Raw genomic sequence first — 9,534 nt, forward strand, 5'->3', positions numbered from 1 at the left:
AATAATAGGCGAGCATCAACCACTCTTCCCTTGATTCCTAAAACACGACAAATTGCGACCCTGGATATTTACTGAAAGGAATCCAAGACTTTTTGGGAAGAGATTTATGTTTAAATAAAGTCAATATTAAAACATTAGTGTATGCGACTCATCAGAAATAACAGCTAAATATTTAGATAGATATGTACACACACGCACCAGGGTATAACTACTCCCTCTGCCCCACCCCTACCCGAGGATGGGGAGATCTGAGCGTGACCGTATAATATATGTGTCGATAATTATTAAAACCTCCTGAAACCTTTGTTACAAATTCACTATATCTTCATCTTGAGCAAATTCAAGAACACTTAGTATCTATTCAAAACACTATAGCATTTTTTGGTTTAGCATATTCCCTTTGTATAACTCGTGTAAGAATACTAGGGTTATAGATTATCTTATAATAATAATAATAATAACAATAATAATAATAATAATAATAATAATAATAACAATAATAGTAACTATGGTTATCATTCATTAAAACACAACATAATAAATAAACACTAATCCTCTTAACACCTTATATCTCCCGCTACGACGTCAATCATTATTATTATTAATCAAAAGGTAGTTTTGATTATTTTTTATTTCAATTTATTTTTTATTTTTTTTTTTTTTATTTTTTTTTTTGCAAAATCGAATTTAACAGCATTCTCGAGTCCGTTCTTTGCTACTTTAAATTAATTTTAGGCATTAATCTTACTTCGATTTGGAGCGCTGGATGTTCAACAGAACAGAATACAGTTGAATGATATCAATTTCATTCGTAGTATCAACTAACCTCTACAATTTCTTTTTTCCACTGTTATCCCTACATTAAGGAGTCGGTTGCCTGATGCGCTCTCTGCAATGTTTTCGATCAAAGGCATCCTCTTTCACCAAATCTCTTCTCTCCATATCATCCTTCGTCTTATCTCGCCACCTCATTCTCTGGCCCCCCTCTCGATTTTCTCCCCCTTAAAGGTTCCTCCCTACCAACACTACCATTAAGGGGTCGGTTGCCTGATGCGCCCTCTGCAATGTTTTCGATCAAAGGCATCCTCTTTCACCAAATCTCTTCTCTCCATATCATCCTTCGTCTTATCTCGCCACCTCATTCTCTGGCCCCCCTCTCGATTTTCTCCCCCTTAAAGGTTCCTCCCTACCAACACTACCATTAAGGGGTCGGTTGCCTGCTGCGCCCTCTGCAATGTTTTCGATCAAAGGCATCCTCTTTCACCAAATCTCTTCTCTCCATATCATCCTTCGTCTTATCTCGCCACCTCATTCTCTGGCCCCCCTCTCGATTTTCTCCCCCTTAAAGGTTCCTCCCTACCAACACTACCATTAAGGGGTCGGTTGCCTGCTGCGCCCTCTGCAATGTTTTCGATCAAAGGCATCCTCTTTCACCAAATCTCTTCTCTCCATATCATCCTTCGTCTTATCTCGCCACCTCATTCTCTGGCCCCCCTCTCGATTTTCTCCCCCTTAAAGGTTCCTCCCTACCAACACTACCATTAAGGGGTCGGTTGCCTGCTGCGCCCTCTGCAATGTTTTCGATCAAAGGCATCCTCTTTCACCAAATCTCTTCTCTCCATATCATCCTTCGTCTTATCTCGCCACCTCATTCTCTGGCCCCCCTCTCGATTTTCTCCCCCTTAAAGGTTCCTCCCTACCAACACTACCATTAAGGGGTCGGTTGCCTGCTGCGCCCTCTGCAATGTTTTCGATCAAAGGCATCCTCTTTCACCAAATCTCTTCTCTCCATATCATCCTTCGTCTTATCTCGCCACCTCATTCTCTGGCCCCCCTCTCGATTTTCTCCCCCTTAAAGGTTCCTCCCTACCAACACTACCATTAAGGGGTCGGTTGCCTGCTGCGCCCTCTGCAATGTTTTCGATCAAAGGCATCCTCTTTCACCAAATCTCTTCTCTCCATATCATCCTTCGTCTTATCTCGCCACCTCATTCTCTGGCCCCCCTCTCGATTTTCTCCCCCTTAAAGGTTCCTCCCTACCAACACTACCATTAAGGGGTCGGTTGCCTGCTGCGCCCTCTGCAATGTTTTCGATCAAAGGCATCCTCTTTCACCAAATCTCTTCTCTCCATATCATCCTTCGTCTTATCTCGCCACCTCATTCTCTGGCCCCCCTCTCGATTTTCTCCCCCTTAAAGGTTCCTCCCTACCAACACTACCATTAAGGGGTCGGTTGCCTGCTGCGCCCTCTGCAATGTTTTCGATCAAAGGCATCCTCTTTCACCAAATCTCTTCTCTCCATATCATCCTTCGTCTTATCTCGCCACCTCATTCTCTGGCCCCCCTCTCGATTTTCTCCCCCTTAAAGGTTCCTCCCTACCAACACTACCATTAAGGGGTCGGTTGCCTGCTGCGCCCTCTGCAATGTTTTCGATCAAAGGCATCCTCTTTCACCAAATCTCTTCTCTCCATATCATCCTTCGTCTTATCTCGCCACCTCATTCTCTGGCCCCCCTCTCGATTTTCTCCCCCTTAAAGGTTCCTCCCTACCAACACTACCATTAAGGGGTCGGTTGCCTGCTGCGCCCTCTGCAATGTTTTCGATCAAAGGCATCCTCTTTCACCAAATCTCTTCTCTCCATATCATCCTTCGTCTTATCTCGCCACCTCATTCTCTGGCCCCCCTCTCGATTTTCTCCCCCTTAAAGGTTCCTCCCTACCAACACTACCATTAAGGGGTCGGTTGCCTGCTGCGCCCTCTGCAATGTTTTCGATCAAAGGCATCCTCTTTCACCAAATCTCTTCTCTCCATATCATCCTTCGTCTTATCTCGCCACCTCATTCTCTGGCCCCCCTCTCGATTTTCTCCCCCTTAAAGGTTCCTCCCTACCAACACTACCATTAAGGGGTCGGTTGCCTGATGCGCTCTCTGCAATGTTTTCGATCAAAGGCATCCTCTTTCACCAAATCTCTTCTCTCCATATCATCCTTCGTCTTATCTCGCCATCTCATTCTCTGGCCCCCCTCTCGATTTTCTCCCCCTTAAAGGTTCCTCCCTACCAACACTACCATTAAGGGGTCGGTTGCCTGCTGCGCCCTCTGCAATGTTTTCGATCAAAGGCATCCTCTTTCACCAAATCTCTTCTCTCCATATCATCCTTCGTCTTATCTCGCCACCTCATTCTCTGGCCCCCCTCTCGATTTTCTCCCCCTTAAAGGTTCCTCCCTACCAACACTACCATTAAGGGGTCGGTTGCCTGCTGCGCCCTCTGCAATGTTTTCGATCAAAGGCATCCTCTTTCACCAAATCTCTTCTCTCCATATCATCCTTCGTCTTATCTCGCCACCTCATTCTCTGGCCCCCCTCTCGATTTTCTCCCCCTTAAAGGTTCCTCCCTACCAACACTACCATTAAGGGGTCGGTTGCCTGCTGCGCCCTCTGCAATGTTTTCGATCAAAGGCATCCTCTTTCACCAAATCTCTTCTCTCCATATCATCCTTCGTCTTATCTCGCCACCTCATTCTCTGGCCCCCCTCTCGATTTTCTCCCCCTTAAAGGTTCCTCCCTACCAACACTACCATTAAGGGGTCGGTTGCCTGCTGCGCCCTCTGCAATGTTTTCGATCAAAGGCATCCTCTTTCACCAAATCTCTTCTCTCCATATCATCCTTCGTCTTATCTCGCCACCTCATTCTCTGGCCCCCCTCTCGATTTTCTCCCCCTTAAAGGTTCCTCCCTACCAACACTACCATTAAGGGGTCGGTTGCCTGCTGCGCCCTCTGCAATGTTTTCGATCAAAGGCATCCTCTTTCACCAAATCTCTTCTCTCCATATCATCCTTCGTCTTATCTCGCCACCTCATTCTCTGGCCCCCCTCTCGATTTTCTCCCCCTTAAAGGTTCCTCCCTACCAACACTACCATTAAGGGGTCGGTTGCCTGCTGCGCCCTCTGCAATGTTTTCGATCAAAGGCATCCTCTTTCACCAAATCTCTTCTCTCCATATCATCCTTCGTCTTATCTCGCCACCTCATTCTCTGGCCCCCCTCTCGATTTTCTCCCCCTTAAAGGTTCCTCCCTACCAACACTACCATTAAGGGGTCGGTTGCCTGCTGCGCCCTCTGCAATGTTTTCGATCAAAGGCATCCTCTTTCACCAAATCTCTTCTCTCCATATCATCCTTCGTCTTATCTCGCCACCTCATTCTCTGGCCCCCCTCTCGATTTTCTCCCCCTTAAAGGTTCCTCCCTACCAACACTACCATTAAGGGGTCGGTTGCCTGCTGCGCCCTCTGCAATGTTTTCGATCAAAGGCATCCTCTTTCACCAAATCTCTTCTCTCCATATCATCCTTCGTCTTATCTCGCCACCTCATTCTCTGGCCCCCCTCTCGATTTTCTCCCCCTTAAAGGTTCCTCCCTACCAACACTACCATTAAGGGGTCGGTTGCCTGCTGCGCCCTCTGCAATGTTTTCGATCAAAGGCATCCTCTTTCACCAAATCTCTTCTCTCCATATCATCCTTCGTCTTATCTCGCCACCTCATTCTCTGGCCCCCCTCTCGATTTTCTCCCCCTTAAAGGTTCCTCCCTACCAACACTACCATTAAGGGGTCGGTTGCCTGCTGCGCCCTCTGCAATGTTTTCGATCAAAGGCATCCTCTTTCACCAAATCTCTTCTCTCCATATCATCCTTCGTCTTATCTCGCCACCTCATTCTCTGGCCCCCCTCTCGATTTTCTCCCCCTTAAAGGTTCCTCCCTACCAACACTACCATTAAGGGGTCGGTTGCCTGATGCGCTCTCTGCAATGTTTTCGATCAAAGGCATCCTCTTTCACCAAATCTCTTCTCTCCATATCATCCTTCGTCTTATCTCGCCATCTCATTCTCTGGCCCCCCTCTCGATTTTCTCCCCCTTAAAGGTTCTTCCCTACCAACACTACCATTAAGGGGTCGGTTGCCTGCTGCGCCCTCTGCAATGTTTTCGATCAAAGGCATCCTCTTTCACCAAATCTCTTCTCTCCATATCATCCTTCGTCTTATCTCGCCACCTCATTCTCTGGCCCCCCTCTCGATTTTCTCCCCCTTAAAGGTTCCTCCCTACCAACACTACCATTAAGGGGTCGGTTGCCTGCTGCGCCCTCTGCAATGTTTTCGATCAAAGGCATCCTCTTTCACCAAATCTCTTCTCTCCATATCATCCTTCGTCTTATCTCGCCACCTCATTCTCTGGCCCCCCTCTCGATTTTCTCCCCCTTAAAGGTTCCTCCCTACCAACACTACCATTAAGGGGTCGGTTGCCTGCTGCGCCCTCTGCAATGTTTTCGATCAAAGGCATCCTCTTTCACCAAATCTCTTCTCTCCATATCATCCTTCGTCTTATCTCGCCACCTCATTCTCTGGCCCCCCTCTCGATTTTCTCCCCCTTAAAGGTTCCTCCCTACCAACACTACCATTAAGGGGTCGGTTGCCTGCTGCGCCCTCTGCAATGTTTTCGATCAAAGGCATCCTCTTTCACCAAATCTCTTCTCTCCATATCATCCTTCGTCTTATCTCGCCACCTCATTCTCTGGCCCCCCTCTCGATTTTCTCCCCCTTAAAGGTTCCTCCCTACCAACACTACCATTAAGGGGTCGGTTGCCTGCTGCGCCCTCTGCAATGTTTTCGATCAAAGGCATCCTCTTTCACCAAATCTCTTCTCTCCATATCATCCTTCGTCTTATCTCGCCACCTCATTCTCTGGCCCCCCTCTCGATTTTCTCCCCCTTAAAGGTTCCTCCCTACCAACACTACCATTAAGGGGTCGGTTGCCTGATGCGCTCTCTGCAATGTTTTCGATCAAAGGCATCCTCTTTCACCAAATCTCTTCTCTCCATATCATCCTTCGTCTTATCTCGCCATCTCATTCTCTGGCCCCCCTCTCGATTTTCTCCCCCTTAAAGGTTCCTCCCTACCAACACTACCATTAAGGGGTCGGTTGCCTGCTGCGCCCTCTGCAATGTTTTCGATCAAAGGCATCCTCTTTCACCAAATCTCTTCTCTCCATATCATCCTTCGTCTTATCTCGCCACCTCATTCTCTGGCCCCCCTCTCGATTTTCTCCCCCTTAAAGGTTCCTCCCTACCAACACTACCATTAAGGGGTCGGTTGCCTGCTGCGCCCTCTGCAATGTTTTCGATCAAAGGCATCCTCTTTCACCAAATCTCTTCTCTCCATATCATCCTTCGTCTTATCTCGCCACCTCATTCTCTGGCCCCCCTCTCGATTTTCTCCCCCTTAAAGGTTCCTCCCTACCAACACTACCATTAAGGGGTCGGTTGCCTGATGCGCCCTCTGCAATGTTTTCGATCAAAGGCATCCTCTTTCACCAAATCTCTTCTCTCCATATCATCCTTCGTCTTATCTCGCCACCTCATTCTCTGGCCCCCCTCTCGATTTTCTCCCCCTTAAAGGTTCCTCCCTACCAACACTACCATTAAGGGGTCGGTTGCCTGCTGCGCCCTCTGCAATGTTTTCGATCAAAGGCATCCTCTTTCACCAAATCTCTTCTCTCCATATCATCCTTCGTCTTATCTCGCCACCTCATTCTCTGGCCCCCCTCTCGATTTTCTCCCCCTTAAAGGTTCCTCCCTACCAACACTACCATTAAGGGGTCGGTTGCCTGATGCGCCCTCTGCAATGTTTTCGATCAAAGGCATCCTCTTTCACCAAATCTCTTCTCTCCATATCATCCTTCGTCTTATCTCGCCACCTCATTCTCTGGCCCCCCTCTCGATTTTCTCCCCCTTAAAGGTTCCTCCCTACCAACACTACCATTAAGGGGTCGGTTGCCTGCTGCGCCCTCTGCAATGTTTTCGATCAAAGGCATCCTCTTTCACCAAATCTCTTCTCTCCATATCATCCTTCGTCTTATCTCGCCACCTCATTCTCTGGCCCCCCTCTCGATTTTCTCCCCCTTAAAGGTTCCTCCCTACCAACACTACCATTAAGGGGTCGGTTGCCTGCTGCGCCCTCTGCAATGTTTTCGATCAAAGGCATCCTCTTTCACCAAATCTCTTCTCTCCATATCATCCTTCGTCTTATCTCGCCACCTCATTCTCTGGCCCCCCTCTCGATTTTCTCCCCCTTAAAGGTTCCTCCCTACCAACACTACCATTAAGGGGTCGGTTGCCTGCTGCGCCCTCTGCAATGTTTTCGATCAAAGGCATCCTCTTTCACCAAATCTCTTCTCTCCATATCATCCTTCGTCTTATCTCGCCACCTCATTCTCTGGCCCCCCTCTCGATTTTCTCCCCCTTAAAGGTTCCTCCCTACCAACACTACCATTAAGGGGTCGGTTGCCTGCTGCGCCCTCTGCAATGTTTTCGATCAAAGGCATCCTCTTTCACCAAATCTCTTCTCTCCATATCATCCTTCGTCTTATCTCGCCACCTCATTCTCTGGCCCCCCTCTCGATTTTCTCCCCCTTAAAGGTTCCTCCCTACCAACACTACCATTAAGGGGTCGGTTGCCTGCTGCGCCCTCTGCAATGTTTTCGATCAAAGGCATCCTCTTTCACCAAATCTCTTCTCTCCATATCATCCTTCGTCTTATCTCGCCACCTCATTCTCTGGCCCCCCTCTCGATTTTCTCCCCCTTAAAGGTTCCTCCCTACCAACACTACCATTAAGGGGTCGGTTGCCTGCTGCACCCTCTGTAATGCCTTCCATCAAACCTCTTCTCTCCATATCATCCTTCGCCATATCTCGCCATCTCATTCTCCGGGCCCCCCTCTCGATTTTCTCCCCATAAAAGGTTCCTGCCTACCAACACTACCATCTAAATAGATAATTATATGATATCCATCTATAAATTGATCACAAAGCAGTGCACAAAGTAAAAGCCAGCTAAAAAGCAAACGAAATCAGCGTCAAATCTAGCGTAGCAGATAATGGAAAGCACACCTCTTGCTTGTACGATCCTGATAACCATTGTAAAACGGACGAAGTTAGACGCTCAAAGGAAGGAGAAGCAGCGCCTTCTAATTTCTGCAGTGCCAAATGAAGGCCACTTAACTCCATCGCGTCGGTAAGCACACTGACTTCACCAAAAACACCCAATTCCGAATGTTTTTAGATCTCCCTCAGACAAAATTAACATATGAATGAATTTTCCTGGAATGACGTAAGTGACGAGAAATTCTAAGTTCATCATAATATTTTTGCTCAAACGAAATAAATAAACTCGTAAGAGTCTCAACCCCACATCAAATTAAAACTTCGACTCAAAGTCAAAATGACTCGGCTATCCAAGTCTATTGGAGATAGAGGCGATATTTGCATTTTCACATCCGCAAAGCTTCGTCATGCTGGTTAGGTAAAACTGCTCTTGGAAATTAAGACGGATTTTACACCAAGTAACATTTTTTAAATATTCATCAGCATTTTTTATCTATATCATCTTTGGACTCTTACTAACATGGTCTATTAGTCGTCAGAACATTTGAATTCTAAGTCCTTGTATAAATATACAACAACAACAACAACATAAGCAGCCGTTTTTAGTTCACTGCAGGACAAAGACCTCAGACATGTCTTTACTCATGTCTGGGGTAACTCCATTTCATCACCACGCTGGCCATTACGGATTTCAATTGGTGGGAGACTTGTTTGAACGCTCACAGGAAACCAACCTAGTATGAACGTCCCTGACTAGTACAGATTTGCTGCTCATGGCGATACACAAATCCTTTCACAAGTTTTCCCAATTAGAAAGGGAATTATAAGACACAATATAATAAAAGAGCTAGGGTCAATTTCAGACTCATGTACACTTGTAGACACTATAATAAAAGAGCTAGGGTCAATTTCAGACTCATGTACACTTAATAGAAAGGGTGTATAAACATACAAAGTTAATTTTAGCTAGGTATGTGACGAACAAACGAACGAACATAAACAGAGAAGATACTTATGAAGAAATAAGAGAGCATAGCAACAGTCGCCATGAATGGCTTTGACTGTATATATAAGATTTAAGTGGAACGTAAACACTTCTCAAGTATTATTATTATTATTATTAGCCAAGCTACAACCCTTGTTGTAAAATCAGGAGGGCCCCAAAAGGAAAAAATAGCAGAGTGAGGAAAGGAAACAAAAAATAAAAAACTACAAGAGAAATATTAAACAATTAAAATAGCATATTCTAAGAACAGTAACCATATCAAATTATATCATTATATAATCTATAAAAACTTCAAAAAACAGGAGGAAGAGAAATAAGATAGAAGTTTGTCCGAGTGTAACCTTAAGCAAGAGAACTCTAATCCAAGACAGTGGAAGGCCATGGTACAGAAGCTATGGTACTACACACAGACACACACACACATACATACATACATACATACATACATACATAGACAACAACAACAACAACAACAACAACAACAAAAAATGCAGCCGTTTCTAAAGGACAAAAATTTCAGACATGTCCTTATTCATGACTCATGAATGAGATTTGGCTAGTTTCATCACAACGTTGGCCAACTGCGGATTGCTGA

The sequence above is a fragment of the Palaemon carinicauda genome, chromosome 37 (assembly GCF_036898095.1).
Source record: "Palaemon carinicauda isolate YSFRI2023 chromosome 37, ASM3689809v2, whole genome shotgun sequence".
NCBI classification, from domain to species: Eukaryota; Metazoa; Arthropoda; class Malacostraca; order Decapoda; family Palaemonidae; genus Palaemon; species Palaemon carinicauda.